Here is an 18,361-nt window from a genome sequence, read left to right as displayed (position 1 = left end):
ATAAAGGCTCAGGGCAGCTATTTTTAAAGATGTTTATCATTACATAAGGCCTGCTGCTTGAACTCAGAATTTCTGATGATATTTAGAAAAATGAAGACACAGCCCAGAAACATCAGGTAATTAAAGAATGACTACACCATGAGCAAGAAATCAAATTGAATAAACAGGAAAAAAAAAACAAAAAAAACTCAGAAGAAACAGAAGCAGCAGCAAAAATAGAAAACAAAATAGAATAAAATGAAAACAAATGGATATCCTCAGAGAGAGTACAGAAATGATATGCGTGAAACAAAAGGAGGTTAAAATGAAGAAAGAGTTAAAAAGAAAAAAAACCGAACTCAGAAATTAAAAGGAGTATAGCTGAATTTAAAATGTTGATAGAAAGTTTAAAGTTGAAGAAATTCTCAAGGAAAACTTTTATGAAGGTAAGAAATAAAAAAATAGAAAATGAAAGTTCACCTTCTAAGTTATATGACCTTAACAGACTATTGTAAAACAAATTAAAAAATCATTTAAAAATAATTTGACATTATTTTTCAGAACTGAAGGGCATCAGTGTTTAGATTGAAACAGTCAAATAAGTTCTCAGCAAAACAGACACATGTTGTCATGAAATGCCAGAATAATAAAGGGGGAAGAAAAGATTCTAAAAGTTTCTGGAGTGAAAGAGTAATGATCAAAAGACATAATAGCATTGGACTTCACAACTTCACCTTATTATTGAGAAGACAAGAATGTCTGGGAAGATTTGATACCAAATTATTTCCAATCTGGATTTCCATACTCAAGTAATCAAATGTAAACATAAAAGACAGCACTGTCTTTGATAAATTTGCTTCACAAACTCCTTTCTCAGAAAGCTGTTGGAAGCTGTACTTGACTAAATCAGAGTAAACTGGAAAAGAGTATTTGACAAATAGAAAATTGAGAGATAGGCAAAAGAGAACCTTCCAACGTGACCATGATTAGAGACCTAAGCAAGACAGCAGCAAATCTGGAGAGGAAGCTGGCATATGGAAGCGGAAAATCAGAGAACTTCAAGAAAAATGCATGTTGAGGGAAGAGCCGTATGTTGAGATTCCATAGTATTATGTCAAATAATATACACAGCTTAAAAAAAAATCAATGTATTCTTTACAATATCAAACTCAATATCACAAATATCAAAAGACACCCTGGGAATCTGGGAAGGGAAGGGTGGGGAGAATTCTCACTTGTGACTTCACTAACTACTCCCCTTATCACCCCAACAGCTCCCAAATCTCAATGTCATCCCTAACTATCCTTTTTATGTATCTAACTATATAGTAGATATTTGTACCTAAATACAACAAAGTCTCCTCAGCTTTACATTAGCAAAATAAAATTTAATTTATTTTTCCCAATTGTGAGTCTTTCCCAGTAGATTTTTCTCAGCAAATGGTACCCACGCAGTCATCAGAGGCCAGGCCAGTCATTGTATGCTTTCTCCCCGCCTCTATTCCCTCTCCTAGACCCTGCACTAAACTGCCCACTTAACTATTTGTCCTCATTGTCTCGGGAAAGCTTTACTTCCTCACCTTCCCCACAGAAACTGCTTAGCTCAAGCTCTCATCACTTCTCATTCTCCTGACTGCCATTGCTGAGGGAATACTGGAGTGATCATTCTAAAATGCAAACGTGAGCGTGTCACTCTGCAGCTTAAAACTCTCCAATGGCTTCCCCCTGCCAAAGGCATGGCACAAAGGCCATCCAAGATTAGATGCCTATTTAATTTTCCATCTACAGATCTGTTGCTGTCCCCAGTGCTCTGTGTTCCAGGAATATTGAATTGCAGTCAACTTACAATAGAAGTCTCTTTTCCATGCCTTTCCCCAAGATGTTTTTTTCTTAAGCAGAGAATGTAGAAGACAGTGAAGGTAGGATGGAGAGCATTGAAGAACAATGCCCAGAATTTGCTTTCAAGACTTTGTAACCTTGAACTGACAGATATGGCCCAAAACTCTTTCCATTCATTGTTATATTGAGAGATTTGCCTCATGGAGAGCTAAGGGGGCAGTCTGGGGTTATACAGAAAAACTGGAGAGTGGCAGGTAATTTAATGGCCAAGCTGATGGCTTGACTGTTGCCTGCAAAGTAGTATTTGTGCATTGTGAAGGGGAGAATGACAGTGAGAGCAAGGAGTTAGCTGACAAAACAAGGCAGCTCTGAGTAAACGCTTGCTGTGATATTTAGAAAATAAAATGTAGAATTCATTCAATGAAAACTGATGTTCCTAAACTTATTTTCATTAAAAAAGGAATAAGAGGAAGAGTAATTTTTTAATAACTTCTAGCCATTTCCAAAGTGGGCAGAAGGAGCCATAATGGACAATGAGTCAGTCAGAGCCAACTGTTCACAAATTTTACTGCTAAGTTTCTGAGAGCTGCCTTGTAGATTGCCTGGTATGAGACCTTCCAGGTCTCTCTCTACGAACAGAGCCATCGAAGGGAATCAGAATATGCCTCCCAAAATATGCTACTTCGGTAAAAGAATTATTTTGAGCTGAAGGCAATGGAGAATCAGCAAATGTAGGAAGAATTCTCTGCCTTCCTTTTTTTCTAACTGAAAGTAGGGCATAAATTTCCCTTTCTGAAGGTGGCATACATTTCCCTTGTGTGAGTGTTTTCTCTACCACACCAGGAAAAGGAGAATGACTCATTCCCTGACAGTAGGCACTGAGATGAGTGTGCATAAAAAAACTTTACTAAAATAACCCTTATCGTCCACTAATTTCCTCCATATATTTCTTACTCACTTTCCCACAATGGTCATCCTTTGAAGCCCAAACCCCCTTTCCTTTGTTAAAACAGTATTTAAGCCACAAGTCTAATTACTTCTTGGAGATTTACTTCTTTTCTATGAATTCTATACACATAAAATATTAATAAAAATCATATGCCTTTTCTCCTGCCAATCTATCTTTTGTTAGTTTAACTCATAGGTCACTGAACATTGAACCTAAGAGGACAGGGGCAAAGTTTTTCCTCCCTGACACCATTCTATAATTTCCCATTTTAGATTTTGTTGACAATCCTGTTTTATCTTCAGGTCGTATGTATTTTTATATCAGACACTTTTGTTCATTACTTTAGAAAACCAGAATAAGACATTCTGTTCCTGGTGACCAAATTTCATATATAATAGTGCTTAGGAAATATTAACCTCAGTAGATCTTGTTCTAAATATGTCTTTACTATTGTGTTCAGATTTTGGTTTTTAGTTTTTGGAGGAATCCAAAAAATGGGAAGCAGTCTTAGAAGATGGGAGTCATGTTAGAGAAGGTTCTGAAATTCGTAACATTCTGAATTTTAAAAGAAAAAAAGTAAAAAGAACCAGATGTTTCTCTAGATATTTCAAGTCTAACCAGGTATTTCAAGTGGAGAGAGAATAAGGAGGAATAGTACTGCTTTCATTAAATAACAGAATAATTAGAGTGACCCAGAGAGCAAAAGAGGATTGATGTAAAGCCTTAAAAATGTGTAAACTATTTGACCTAGAAATGTTACATCTATCATTATATCCAGGCTGTGAAAATAACTAGTTATATGAAAGTTAATCACAATATCTATAAATTCCAAAATAAAGGAAAATAAATGTGTACATATTGTAATTATTTAAATAAAATATCTATATGCATACAGTGCAATATTGCATAAACATTAAAATTATGTTGTAGAAATATTCACTGACCTGAAAAGCAATGATTATAACAAATTAAAAGTGAAAGGCAGTTTGTACCTTTTCTAAAATGACATAAATTTTAGCCACTCTAAGTAAGGCTTTAAACTTTTTCTTATTGTAGAATTGTAATTCTACAATAAAAGTTTCTAATACCTTTAAATGTTAGTATTTTTGCCATTTTTTAAATAATTTACTATATTGGTATTAATATGATATAACTTCAACTTTGATTACAATTAATCTAAATCCTTTTACAGGAGTTCAAAACCAGCCTGGCCAACATGGCGAAACCCTGTCATTACTGAAAATACAAAAATTAGCCAGGCGTGGTGGCAGTCACCTGTAATCCCAGGTACTCGCAAGGCTGAGGCAGGAAAATCGCTTGAACCTGAGAGGCGGTGCTTGCAGTGAGCCAAGATCACGCCACTGCACTCCAGCCTGGGCAACAGAGCAAGGCTCCATCTCAAAAAACAAACAGACGGCCAGGCGCGGTGGCTCGCGCCTGTAATCCCAGCACTTTGGGAGGCCTAGGCGGGTGGATCACAAGGTCAAGACATCGAGACCATCCTGGCCAACATGGTGAAACCCTGTCTCTACTAAAAATACAAAAAAAATTAGCTGGGCGTGGTGGTGCGCACCTATAGTCCCAGCTACTGGGGAGGCTGAGGCAGGAGAATTGCTTGAACCCGGGAGGTGGAGGTTGCAGTGAGCTGACGTCCTGCCACTGCACTCCAGCCTAGTGCCTGGTGATGGAGTGAGACTCTGTCTCAAAAAAAAAAAAAAAAAAAAAAAAAAAACCAGACAAACAAAAAAGGAATCAGGGTACTGAGTGTTGAATGTGGTCAGGGCTTCCCGATGGGAAGAACTTACAGGGAGACCCCGTGGCCAGAAGGTGTTCCCACAGCCGGAGGGTACAGTGCAAGCTACTCTGCCTCTGAGTCTCAGTTTCCCCATGTCAAACATGGAGAAGCGGAGTCTGCCTCAAGTTTCGGGGATTAAGAAGGCCTGCCTAGAAAGCTCAGGACACCAGCTGGTGCCTGCCAAGGGGCCAGAGTGATGTTTCCTTGGGTGATAATTCCACCCGTGACGAGGCTGGCTAGGGAAACCTCCCAACATAACTCCCCAAGCCTTTCCTGGCTCCCCCCATAGCCCTCATAGCTACAGGACCCCAGGCTCACGGCCCCTCTGTCCCAGGCCACAGTACCTGGAAGACGTGGATGCCCATGAGCAGCAGAAGATGCTGGAAGGCAGCAGCCCTGGGCTCTGAGGAGGGGGCCTCCAGCTCCTTCAGAGTCTGCAGCATCCTGTAGGGAGCCAGGCGGATCCTCAGGCCCTGGCTGCCATCAGACCGCAGTGTCCTGCCCACCCCCTGGAAATCCCACCCGCTCACCGGTCCCAGGCCTGGTGCTGCTGCGCAGTGAGGGGTGTCACGGGGGTCACGCTGTGGCTATGATTCAGCAGCAGGTCTGCGAACTGCACCAGGTGGTAAGTCCAGGGCTGCCCGCCGCGGGTCTGCTCCGGTGCCAGCTTGAACCGCGTGCTGAGGGTCTGCAGCAGACTGGGCGAGGGGCAGGGCTTGGTCACCAGACCGATGAGTGAATACAGCCGCCTCCCTCCACCCTCCCCAGGGCTCGGTCTCCCACCTCTCCAGGACCTGCTACAACTCCCTGGCCGTTGTCCCCAGCGTAGGGGAACTGCAGGGAGCAGGCGTCCTCAAGGCCTTCCCACCTTTGGACCTCTCCCGAGCCGCCCCAGGCTCACCTGAAGAAGGCGCTGCTGACGGCCTCTCGGGCCTGGCTTTCCAAAGGGAGGGAGAGCTGCTGCCTTGTCTCCGGGATCTGGGATGTGGGCTTCTTTGTGACGAAGAACGAGTGGAACAAACAAAACCTGGGGCGGGCGGGAGAGCAGCCGGCGCTGTTCACGGCCATTTGTTTCCACGGGCTCCCCTCCCCTGGTGGCACCACACAGGGTTCAAGGCCGGGAGGAGGAGGGGAGGCCTTCTGTCCCCTTCTGCTCTGGGTACAGTTCTCAGGGCCCTCACGGGCAAGTCTGGAGGTGGCTGGGCCAGGAAGGGCTGGATCCCCAGCTGAACACAGCTCAACCCGAGCTGGGGAGAGAGAATCAGTGCCCCTCTCAAGGAACCAAGAGACGTGAGGCTGTGTGGTCACGGCCGAGTCACGCCACTGCTCCTGCAAACACGGGGCCAGTGCAGCCACCTCCTGCAACCGGGCACGCTGAGGGTGAGGTGAGCACCAGGCTCTGCTCGGGTACAGATGAGGCAGGTGTGGGGCAGGCTTCCCCAATGCCACCCATGGGCAAAGGCTCACTGCTGGGCATGCACAGCACACCGAACCTCTTAGGCGCCTGCAGCTGGGGTGCCTCCTGGGCCCCTTCCCTACAGGCTCCTGAGGAATTCCCAAGTCCCCTTGTGCATGCTCCCCACTGATGACTCAACCCAAAGGCTTCTGGCTCCAGAGGACACAAATCAGGACGAGGGGCTCAATTCCTTGACCACCCACCTGTGGGAAGCTCCAGCACCTCTTGTCCCTGGCCACCTGCTCCGTCAAGGCCTCCTCCATCTCCAGGTGCAGGCTGTCCACAAGGCTCACCAGTCGAGGATGATCCATTTCCACAGCCAGAACACAGCTCGCTCAAACCTGGGGTGCAGGGGAGAGGTCACGTGAGCCACTTAGAACTGGCAAAAGCGGGCTGAGCCCAGTAGCTCACACCTGTAATCCCAGCACTTTCGGAGGCTGCGGCAGGTGGATCACTTGTGGTCAGGAGTTCGAGATCAGCCTGGCCAACATGATAAAACCCCATCTCCACAAAAAATACAAAAATTAAGGTCGGGTGCGGTGGCTCATGCCTGTAATCCCAGCACTTTGGGAGGCTGAGGTGGGCGGATCACCTGATGTTGAGACTGCAAAACCAGCCTGATCAACATGGAGAAACCCCATCTCTACTAAAAATACAAAAATTAGCTGGGCATGGTGGCACACGCCTATAATTTCAGCTACTTGGGAGGCTGAGGCAGGAGAATCACTTGAACCCGGGAGGTAGAGGTTGCAGTGAGCTGAGATCGTGTCATTGTACTCTAGCCTGGGCAACAAGAGCGAAACTCCATCTCAAAAAACAAAAATGAGCTGGGCGTGGTAGTGGGTGCCTGTAGTCCCAGCTACTGGAGAGGCTGAGGCAGAGACTCGCTTGATCGCTTGAACCTGGGAGGCAGAATTTGCAGTAAGCTGAGATTACATGCCACAGCACTACAGCTTATGCCACAGAGTGAGACTCTATCCAAAAAAAAACAAAAAAAGAATGAACTGGCAAAAAATAGGACATTCCTTTAACTGATCTCAGAGAGAGAAAACCAAGCTCTCCCCCTCCCAATTGCCAGTGCAGGACCTCACAAGGAAACTGAGGCCTTGTGTTTGAGAGCTACGGTGCTTCCCCTCTCTCCCCTCATGGTTTAGAGCCAGGACACCGTTGGGCGGGGGTGGTGGGGTCACTGCACTCTGCAGGTCAGGGAAGCTAACTCCTGAAGGAGGGGTCCTTCGCACGGTCCACTCACACGTGCAGTGATGCATCCTGAGCTTTCTTCTGGTTGTTGGTGCTGAAGTCAATCAAGGAGTCCAGGTCCGGCTAGAGAAACATGCCCTGCAGCCAGGCCATGTAGCCCTGCAGGGCCCGAGGGCTCAGGAACCGCACAACCCGCCAGAAGGTAGGCACCACTGGGAGGCCGTGGTTGGTGGCAGAGGAGAAGGCCACCAGCACGGCCAGCTGCTACTCAGGGTCATCTCTGCATCCCTCTAGGAAGGTGCCCACGTATTCCTCCATCTCAGGGGCGAAATTGAACTGGTTTGGGAGCTGTAAGAGTTAGGCACGGTGCTGAGCCCACGAGCTTGCAGCCTTTACGGTTAAACCGAGGCCCAGGGTCTCCCCTTGCACACAGCAGGGCTGAGCCTGAGCTTGCTCCATTCCTGGTCACCCCAGTGCTTCTGTCTGGCGTCAAGGCCTCCCCGGGTCCGACTTCCCCAGCTTCAGTGCCTCTGGCCCCAGAAGGCCCCTCTTGCCACATTGCTGGGTGGGGATGGCCTGTTTTCCTGGCTCAACACATAGGCAGAGTGGTAGTTAAGAGACTAGGCTGACCCGGGTTCAAGGCCTATGTTGCCAATTCCTAGCCGTGTCCTCTTTGGGACTGAACCCAACCACCTCTCACGCGCTTCCAGGACCTGCGCTCCGTGTTTTTGTCTGGCAGCTTAGCATTTTAGCAACCCTTTGCACTTGGCCATTACTGCCATTGTGTAGGTGAGTAAAGTGAGACACAAAAATGCCTAGAATAAAACTCCTCAGGGTCAGAGGGCTCCCAGAGGGGCCACGTCCGGCCTCATAGCCCAAGCTCTTTTCATTTTAATATGAAAAGACAACTCCAGTTGTGCCACTGGAGTGCAGTGCCATGATCATGGCTCACTGCAGCCTTGAAATCCTGGGTTCACGTGATCCTCCCACCTCAGCCTCCAGAGTAACTGGGACTACAGGTGCACGCCACTGTCCTACCCAGGCTCTTAACCACTGCCTGATGCTTCAAGTCTGCCCCTCACCCAGAATGACAGCTCTTGGAAATGTGCTGCAAAGATAAAATGAGCTGCTGAGAACAGTAAGCCCAGCAGCGCTGACTGGGCACCAGGCACACTGGTGCTCAAACACGGTCATGACTACGGTTCTCATCACCGCAACATGGGTGGGGGTGGAGGGAGGTCTGAACAGCCCGCTGGTTACCCACACCTAAGAGGGGGCTCGCTCCTTTTCAAAACTGTCAGAGGGAAGCTGGACGCAGTGGCTCCCATCTGTAATCCCGGCGCTTTGGGAGGCCGTGTCGGGTGGATCACCTGAAGTCAGGAGTTTGAGACCAGCCTGGCCAACATGGCAAAACCCTGTCTCTACTGAAAATACAAAAATTAGCTGGGGGTGGAGGTGGGCACCTGTAATCCCAGCTACTCAGAAGGCTGAGGCACGATAATTGCTTGAACCCAGGAGGCAGAGGTTGCGGTGAGCAGAGACTGCATCATTGCCCTCCAGCCTGGGCGACAAGAGAAAACTCCAACTCAAAACAATCTGTCAGAGAGGAAGGGGTTCAGGCAGCTCACTACCCAGACAGCGGAGATGCCCAGGTCTCTGGCCAGGCCCCTGAGGTGCCCTCTCCTCTTCTTGGCAAGGAGAGCCCCTGCCTAGCCTTTCTGGCAGCATTGGGCTACACGGGCGGTGCCCACCTTGGCCGTGCACGTGTGCTCCCCATAATGGCGGATCACATCTCCCCGCATCACCAGTTGCAGCTGCTCCTTGGTCAGCAGGGGCAGGGCAGTGCCCAGCAGGCGGAAACACAGGTAGCTAAGAGGGGGTGTGGGACAGAGCATGGTCAGAGCCCTTGGCCCCCCTGCAGGGACCTCAGGACTGGTGGCCCAGCCCCACTTCACAGACAGGGAATAGGGCTGAGAGAGGCCACGTGCTGCACGCACCTGGCTGGCCAGAACTGCAGCTTCAGCAGCCCCTGTTCCACCACCCCCTTCCAGAACCGCAGAAACTTGTCTTCCTTGAGTGCCAGGCGGAGCAGCTCCAGAGTGACGGTGGGCAGCTTACGCTCCTTCTTCACGGAGGAGGCTGCCATCTTCAGCACGTTCACCAGCCTGTGGGGGACAGGAGACTCAGGAACGCTTGCCTCACCGGCAAGGGCCAGGGTGCCAAGAGCAGCCGGGGCACCCCCAGGCCACACAGCCAATCTGGGCTTGGCCACATGCAGTCCCACGGCCCCAGGGAGGGCAAATCCACCCACCTCCCTTACACCTGGGAACATTCTCATCCGAAAATATGTTGATGGATCCCACCAGCTTCTTGAGCCTAGAGGGCACCTTCTGCTGGGCCAGGAGGAAGAGCCGCAGTTGTTCAGGGCAGCCGAGCATCGCATCCAAGTCAGTGCTGAGGACCTCCGGCAGCATCTCCTTCAACGTGGCCTCCGAGACCTCTTCTTACGGAGAGGTAAGAAATGGCGGCTTCCGCTGCCGGGTAGCCCAGTGCGGCCTCTTTTACCTGCCAGGCTCCTGACATGGGGCCACCTGGCCAGGCACGAGAGTCATCAGAGGCCATTTGCTAAAAAACTCAAATTCCCAGGCAGCTGGGTTTTTGACAAGCATCCCGCTGATGCTAACTGGCCCGGAGCTACCTGCCTTTTTTTTTTTTTTTTTTTTTTGAGACAGAGTCTTGCTTTGCCACCCCAGGCTAAGTGCAGTGGTGTGATCTCAGCTCACTGTAACCTCCACCTCCCTGGTTCCAGCGATTCCCCTACCTCAGCTGGGATTACAGGTGTGCACCTACAAGCCTGGCTAATTTTTGTATTTTTAGTAGAGATGGGGTTTCACCATATTGGCCAGGCTAGTCTCGAACTCCTGACCTCAAGTGATCTGCCCACCTCGGCCTCACAAAGTTCTGAGATTACAGGTGTGGGCTATGGTGCCCGGCCAGAGTTACCCATTTAATTATTCCTGGTTTTGGGATTTCAGAGGACTAGCCCATTTTATACACAAGGGGCCCTAGGTAGACAGCTGGGATTCTAATTCAGGTCCTTTTGGCTCTGAGGTCAAGACTCCTCGGCACGCCCTGGCCTGGGACTTACCAGCCCCTGCCTTTCTCTTCAGTGGCAAAAAGGCCTAGGTGTACCTTCCCAGGTCGGGCAGTGGAGGCCCATGAGGGACCAGCCTTGACCAGGACAGCATCAGCAAACGTTTTATATACCTGCCACGTGCCAGGCTCAGTTCTAGAGCAGCACCAGCCACACGGGGCTGCTGAGTGACTGAAAGGCGACAAATCTGAACAGGGATGTGCCTACGTGTAAAATACGTGCTGGATTTTGAAATACACTGAAAAAAGAGTGAAGATACCTCAACGATTTTTTTTTTTTTTTTTTTTTGAGACAGAGTCGCATACTGTCACCTGGGCTGAAGTGTAGTTGCACGATCTCGACTCACTACAACTTCTGCCTCCCGGGTTCAAGTGATTCTCCTGCCTCAGCCTCCTGAGTAGCTGGGACTACAGGCGCCTGCCACCATGCCTGGCTAATTTTTTGTATTTTCAGTAGAGCTGATCTACTAACAACATGGGGTTCAGGCCGAGATGCCACCTCAGAGCCTCGGAGCACTCACGGCAACACGAAAACCCTGGAAGACTTTCCACATGTGGAAGGAGCCAGCACAAGGAACTATCTACCGTAGGGTTCCAGTTATATCTAATGCCCAAACAGGCAAACCCATGGTGACAGGAAGTGGATCAATGGCTACTGAGGATTGTAGGAGGATGGTGGCGGCTAAGTGATGCGAGGTTTCTTTTTGGGTTGATAAACATGTCAAAATGGGGGAAGAGGGGAGGGAGAGCATCAGGACAAATAGCTAATGTACGTAGGGCCTAATACCTAGGTGACGGGGTCAATAGCAAACCACCACGGCACATGTTTACCTACGTAACAGGCCTGCACGTTCTGCACATGGATCCGGGGAATTACAGCAAAATTAAAAAAAAAAAAAAGAAAATGTCAAAATTGACTGGCAATAGTCATGCCATTAAAAACCATTGAATTGTGCACTTTACATGGGTGAGTTGGATGGCATGTAACTTTACATCCCAATAAAGTTGTTAATCAAAGAGCCTGTGGGGACAGAGTTCACTGGGGACAGAGTTCACGACCTCTAATCAATGCCATTCATGGACCTTGCAGGCAGACAAGCTGTTCATGATAAGGACCCCAGCAGCTCCATCCCTAGCACTCGCCCGCCCCAGGCTCTGTACTCAGTGCTCACACACGTTGTTTTGAGGAACTCCTACAACATCCCAATGAAGCACTGAGGAGATGGAGGCACAAGGCCACACTAGATCATGGAACGCCACCTCAGAAGCTGCCCAGGCAGATGACTGCAGAGGCCAGCACCAGCTGCCTCCCTACCTTGCGATACGAGGCACCCTCCTCCGCTTTGGCAACTCGCTGGTTCACGTAGAACACACGGCGGATGCTCAGCCTGATGCAGTGCAAGTCACTGCCAATGAGCGCCCACAGCCCGAACAGGCCGGGATGGCTGGTCTCGCTGATCTGAAAGGCTGGGCGGACAGACAGCATGTCACAGGACACACTGCAACACACAGACAGGGCCACCTCCCAGGTAGCTTCCAGCCCCCAGCACAGGGCCTTAGGCGTCCCTACGATGGGCAGGAAACTCCAGGCCCGCTCTAACCCTCCCATCCAGGACCCCAGGGCCCAGCTGGACACCCTGTCCCTGGGGTTCAGCAGAACCACTGCCCTCCCCCTTGGATCAAGGTCTACACCTGCACAATCTGCCATGGAAGGTCCAGGATGCTACGGGCAGTTCTTCACAAGAAACTCCCCAGCCCAGTGACAGGCCCACCTTGGATGGCCCCAGGCCTCAGGACGCCCTCTGCTGACTCCAGACGCTGCCTCTTCCTGCGGGCAAGGCGCTGCCGGGCCTGCAGCTGCCACTTCTTCTTGTGGAACCGGAGCCAGACGAGCCACTCTTCCTGGGACAGATGGTGAGCACAGTCAACGTGCAAGTGGTGAGACAGGAATGCCTGCAGCAACTTTGTCAAAAGCAGCCTCCCTAGGGGTCAGGACATGTCTCGGGCTCCCTGGGCTGTGCAGCAGAGCCCTCAGAGACAGATTGTGTCACAGTCATGCACCTTACCTGGGTGGTTCCCAGGACGGGAGGTTGCCCCAAGATCTCCTGCCAGGGCACAGTTGGCGTGAGGTCCTGGGATTCCTCTTGGCTCTCCCAAAGGACTCGCTTCCTCTTCACAGCAACATGGGCTGGTGGGTGAGGTGGCTTCACCAGGCCGAAGTCCTCCACGTCGGGAGCACTTGGCCTCAGACTATCTCCTGTGGCCTGGGCCATCATTACCTGGAAAGACCCAATGAAGCCTTAAGTCTCAGGATCTTGGGCTGGGCATGGTGGCTCACACCTCATCCAAGCACTTTGGGAGGCCAAGGCAGGAGAATTGCTTGGGGCCAGGAATTTGGGACCAGCCTGGGTAAAATAGCAAGACCAAGACCCTACATCTACAAAATATATTACAAATTAGCCAGGTGTGGCAGCGTGCCTGTAGTCCCAGCTACTTGGGAAGCTGAGGCAGAAGGATCACTTGAACCCAGGAGCTGGAGGCTGCAGTGAGCTATGATCACACAACTGCACTCCAGCCTGGGCAAGAGTGAGACGTTGCCTCATAAAAACAAAAATCTCAGGACCTCATCCCCATAAATTCTACTTCTCAAAATCTAATATATCACCTGAAATTCAAAGTTCATTTATACAAGTTTATTTAATTTTTAATCGTGAAGGCCAGGTGTGGTGGCTCATGCCTGTAATCCCAGCACTTTGAGAGGCCGAGGTGGGAGGACCACTTGAGCCCAGGAATTTGAGACTAGCCTGGCCAACATGGTGAAACCCCTTCTCTACAAAAAACAGAAAAATTAGCCGGGCGTGGTAGTGTGTGCCTGTGGTCCCAGCTACTTGGGAGGCTGAGGTGGGAGGATCACTTGAGCCCAGGAGGTGGAGGTTGCAGTGAGCCAAGGTTACACCACTGCATTCGAGGCTGGGTGACAGAGTGAGACCCTGCTTCCAAAAAAATAAAAATGAAAAGATCAAACCAAAAAATAAATGTCACTGAAGACTACAAATAAGTAAATGTTTGCATTTTCCCATGTTTGCTCCAGAATGCTCTTTTTATAAGAAAGAAAATATTGCAAATAATTCTATCTGCCCCTACACCCTCATCCATGACACATCTTTAAATTTTTACCACATGTCCACAGACACATGCCACAGCTGTAAGTTTTAACCTAACCTAAATAGTAACATGCAGTACACACCTGAGTATACAACTGGTTCCCTTTTTTATTTTTATTTATTTTATTATTATTATTATTTTGAGACGGAGTTTCGCTCTTGTTACTCAGGCTGGAGTGCAATGGCGCGATCTCGGCTCACCGCAACCTCCGCCTCCTGGGTTCAGGCAATTCTGCCTCAGCCTCCTGAGTAGCTGGGATTACAGGCACGTGCCACCATGCCCAGCTAATTTTTTGTATTTTGAGTAGACACGGGGTTTCACCATGTTGACCAGGATGGTCTCGATCTCTTGACCTCGTGATCCACCCGCCTCGGCCTCCCAAAGTGCTGGGATTACAGGCATGAGCCACCGCGCCCGGCTTATTTTTATTTTCTTTGAGACAGAGTCTCGCTCTGTCACCCAAGCTGGAGTGCAGTGGTGCAATCTCAGCTCACTACAACCTCCACCTCCTGGGTTCAGGGTATTCTCCTGCCTAAGGCTCCCAGGTAGCTGAGACTACAGGCACATGCCACCCACACCTGGCTAATTTTTGTATTTTGAGTAGAGATGGGGTTTCACCATGTTAGCCAGGATGGTCTCGATCTCCTGACCTTGTGATCCACCCACCTCAGCCTCCCAAAGTGCTGGGATTACAAGGGTGAGCCATCACACCCTGCCTATTTTTATTTTTATTTTTGACACAGAGTCTCACTCTGTTGCCCAGCCTGGAGTGTAATGGCAGGATCTCCTCTCACTGCAACCTCCACTTCTTGGGTTCAAGCAATTCTCCTGTCTCAGCCTCCTGAGAGGCCAGGATTACAAGTGCCTGCCACCAAGCCCAGCTAATTTTTTGTGGTATTTTTAGTAGAGACTGGGTTTCACCATGTTGGCCAGGTTGGTCTTGAACTCCTGACCTCAAGTGATCTACACATCTTGGCCTCCCAAAGTGCTGGGATTACAGGTGTGAGCCACCACGCCCAGTCATTTTTTTTTAAAGATATGAGGATCTCCCCCTGTCACCCAGGCTGAAGTGCAGTGGCATCATCTTGGCTCATTTTAGCCTCAACTTCCAGGCTCAAGTAATCCTCCCACCTCAGCCTCCCAAGTAGCTGGGACTATAGGCATGCACAACCGTGCCTAAGTTTGTTGTGTAGTTTTTTTTTTTTTTTTTTTTTTTTTGGTAGAGATGAGGTGGGAGGCGGCCGCCGCTGGAGAGAGGCAGTCACTACGGAGCCTGGAGCCGCTCGAGGAGTGGCTGCGCTTCCAGTTCTTAGAGCAGAAATATGGCTATTACCACTGCAAGGACTGCAACATCCGATGGGAGAGTGCTTATGTGTGGTGTGTACAGGGAACTAACAAGGTTTACTTCAAACAGTTTTGCAGAACCTGTCAGAAGTCTTAAAACCCTTAAGGAGTGGAGGATATCGCCTGTAAAAGGTATAAACAAACTAAATGTTCCTGCCCAGTAAAACTTCCCCACGTGGATCGTAAACGGCCCCACCGTCAAGATTTGTGCGGGAGATGCAAAGGCAAACGCCTGTCCTGTGACAGCACCTTCAGCTTCAAATACATCATTTAAGTGAAGGCGCTGCTATGCTGATGGAGCAAGTGAGCTTTCCTGTGCCTCTTCTCTCCTTCTCAAAATGCTTCGTGAAAGGCAGTGTATTCTGAAAATGCCTTCCAATAAAGGTATTTGCAACACACAAAAAAACAAAAAACAAAAAACAAAAAATTCCCCTTGCAGGGAGCTCAGACACACCCCCTCCCTCTCCGGGAACTCGGACACACCCGCTTCCGTTGCTGGAAGCTCAGACACACCCCCTTCCCTCCCGGGGAGCTGGACACACCTCCCCTCCCTCGCTGGGAGCTCGGACACACCCCCTCCCTCGCGGGGGAGCTCGAACACACACCCCCTCCCTCGGGGGAGCTCGGACACACCCCCTCCCTCGCGGGGAGCTCGGACACACCCCCCCTCCCTCGCGGAGGAGCTCGGACGCACCCCCTCCCTTGCCAGGAGCTGTGACGTCACGGAGGTGGACCGTTGGCGCCTTCACGCGGAGGTGTGTCGTCTGGGAGCTGCGTTGTCTTCTCCGCAGAGCAGAGCCCGGTAACCTTCACCTCCCGCTGCGTCCTGTGTGCTGCTGGCTGGAGAAGGGTAGGTAACAAACTCCAACCCAGCATAGTGTTTATGTGGGTCAAAAATAGAAAAAGTGTGTCCGGACCCTGGGGAGGTAGGACGTTTCCTTCAGGCCAGGAGTTCAAGGGCAGCCTGGCAAAGTGGTGTGACCCCATGTCTGTAGTCCCACCTCAGCCTCCCAGCTACTTGAACCCCAAGGTTCAAGGCTGCAGTGAGCTGTGATCCTACCACAGCACTCCAGCCTGCGAGACTGAGGTAAACCCTGTCTTAAAAACTAAAAAAAACTATCCAAGCGTGCGACATTGGGGGACTGCTTAAAGAAAAATTGAGGCTGCCTGGGCCCTGTAATCCCAGCACTTTGGGAGGCCGAGGCAGGAGGATGGCTTGGAATCAGGAGTGTGAGACCGGCCTGAGCAACACGACAAAACCCCATCTCTACAAAAGATACAAACTTAGCCAGGCACAGTGCGTGCCTGACCTAATATTTTGTATTTTTTTGTAGAGATGGGGGTGTCCTGCCCCCGTGTTGCCCAGGCCGGTCTCGAACTCCTGAGTACAAGCCATCTTCTCACCTTGGCCTTCAGAGTTGTTGGGATTAAAGGTGTGAGCCACGGCGCCCCACTTGGGTTAGGCTATTTAATAACAAAGTCTGTGGCTCGGCTTGGTTGCTCACACCTGTAATCCCAGCACTTTGGGAGGCCAAGGCAGGTGGAGCACCTGAGGTCAGGAGTTCGAGATCAGTGTAGCCAACATGATGAAACCCAATTTTTACAAAAATTAGCCGCATGTGGTGGCACATGCCTGTAGTCCCAGCTACTCGGGAGGCTGAGCTGGGAGAGTTGTTTGAACCCAGGAGGCAGAGGTTGCAGTTAGTCTAGATCACGTCACTGAACCCTAGCCTGGGTGACAGAGTGAGACTCCAGAGTTTGAGACCAGCCTGGGCAATGTAGTGAAAAAGAGACAGGTGTAACTGTGTCCACCTGTGGCCCCAGCCACTTAGGATGCTGAGGCAGGGGGATCACCTGAGGCCAGGAGCAGGTCTGCAGTGAGTTACGATCATCCCACTGCTCTCCATCCTGAGCAAAAGAATGAGACCATGTCTCTAGATAGCTAGCTAGATAATTGATACGTAGTTTTCTATCAGAATTTTTTCCTACATTTGAGCATATTTTTCTAAAGTAGCATTCAACACACCAGCATTTTCCAGTGTTATTAGTTGTTAATGTGATTCTGTTTTTCTGAAATACAGTGTTCTTTACGAAAGCCGTTTTGTCTGTCAAAGCACACCGATAGGTCCTCAAGTGAATTTGGCTGATGTTGGTGACCTTGGTACCATTTTCTCCCATTGATTGGAACAGTCAGTAATTTCAGGTCACTGTTACCCTTGGAGGAAGAGCACAAAGGCAACAAGGAAGGGCACTGGTATTCAGGCCCTTCTAGAAGCATTTCACCTTCCCTTAAGGTTTCCCTTGATGAACATGGAAGTACTGTATGTAGAATTGACTGTTCCAGCATCTTTGTATATTAGGCCAAATTTGTATGTCTTCCCTTTATGAGAGGTACCCTGGTAGGCTAGGGGAGTTACACATGAAGTCTGATCTCAGCTTCACCGTCCAGAGATGCAACCTGGTCCAATCAAATAACATTCTCTGAGCCTGTTTCTCTTTTACTTCTTTTATTTATTTTTTATTTTTTAGAGACGGGGTCTTGCTCTTTTGCAGTGGTGTCATCTTGGATCACTGCAACCTCCACCTCTTGGGTTCAAGCAATTCTCCTGCCTCAGCCTCCTGAGTAGCTTGGACTACAGGCACGTGCCACCACATCCAGCTAATTTTTGTATTTTTAGTAGAGATGAGGTTTCACCATTTTAGCAAGGATCGTCTCGATCTCTTGACCTCATGATCCACCTGCCTTATCCTCCCAAAATGCTGTGATTACAGGTGTGAGCCACCACACTTGCCCTGAGCTCATTTTTTTAACTGTAAAATAAGAATAACAATTATACTAATCTAAAAAGACAGCTTATTGTATTGTCTTTTATTTTGTGTGAAACTGTCTTTAACACAGTAATTATTTTCTTTGCCATGCCACATTTGTTTTTGTTTTGTCTTTGTTTTTCTTTTAGATGGAGTCTGTTTTTTTTTTGTTTTGTTTTGTTTTTGTTTTTTTGAGATGGAATCTCGCTGTTGTAGCCCAGGCTGGAGTGCAGTGGCATGATCTTGGCTCATTCTGTATCATACCCACAGAGAGACCCTTTTTTTCTCCAGGGCCTGGGGAGCAGCCAGGTTCCATGAGTTAAATGCAGATCTGAACCATACTGAGCTGGGATTAAGGTACACACTCTCCTCTTCTGAAAAGTAGCTAAGGATTCCACCTTGGTGTGGTGGAGAGTGTGGCAGAGCCAGACCAGACAAGGACTGATCACCTGGAAAAGCATGCTATCAAAGGCCTTGGTGAGTGCTGAGTGCCATGGCTCACACCTGTAATCCCAGCACTTTGGGAAGCTGAGACAGATCACTTGAGGCCAGGAGTTTGAGTAGAGCCTGGGCAACATGGCAAAACCATGTCTCTACTAAAAACACAAAAATTAGTCAGATGTGGTGGCACTTGCCTCTAATCCCAGCTACTCAGGAGGCTGAGACAGGAGAA

The 18,361-nt window shown here is 49.2% G+C and overlaps 1 pseudogene; it reads right to left on the bottom strand.

The window, feature by feature from the left end:
- Nucleotides 1–3,274: 3,274 nt before the first annotated feature.
- LOC110567311 (myb-binding protein 1A-like) lies at nucleotides 3,275–12,644 on the bottom strand (annotated as a pseudogene).
- Between the last annotated feature and the right edge of the window lie 5,717 nt (nucleotides 12,645–18,361).

The sequence above is a fragment of the Aotus nancymaae genome, unplaced genomic scaffold, assembly GCF_030222135.1.
Source record: "Aotus nancymaae isolate 86718 unplaced genomic scaffold, 86718_ANA_hifiasm-v0.15.2.pri h1tg000021l, whole genome shotgun sequence".
Lineage (NCBI taxonomy): Eukaryota > Metazoa > Chordata > Mammalia > Primates > Aotidae > Aotus > Aotus nancymaae.
This window is presented reverse-complemented; position numbering and strand designations above follow the sequence as displayed.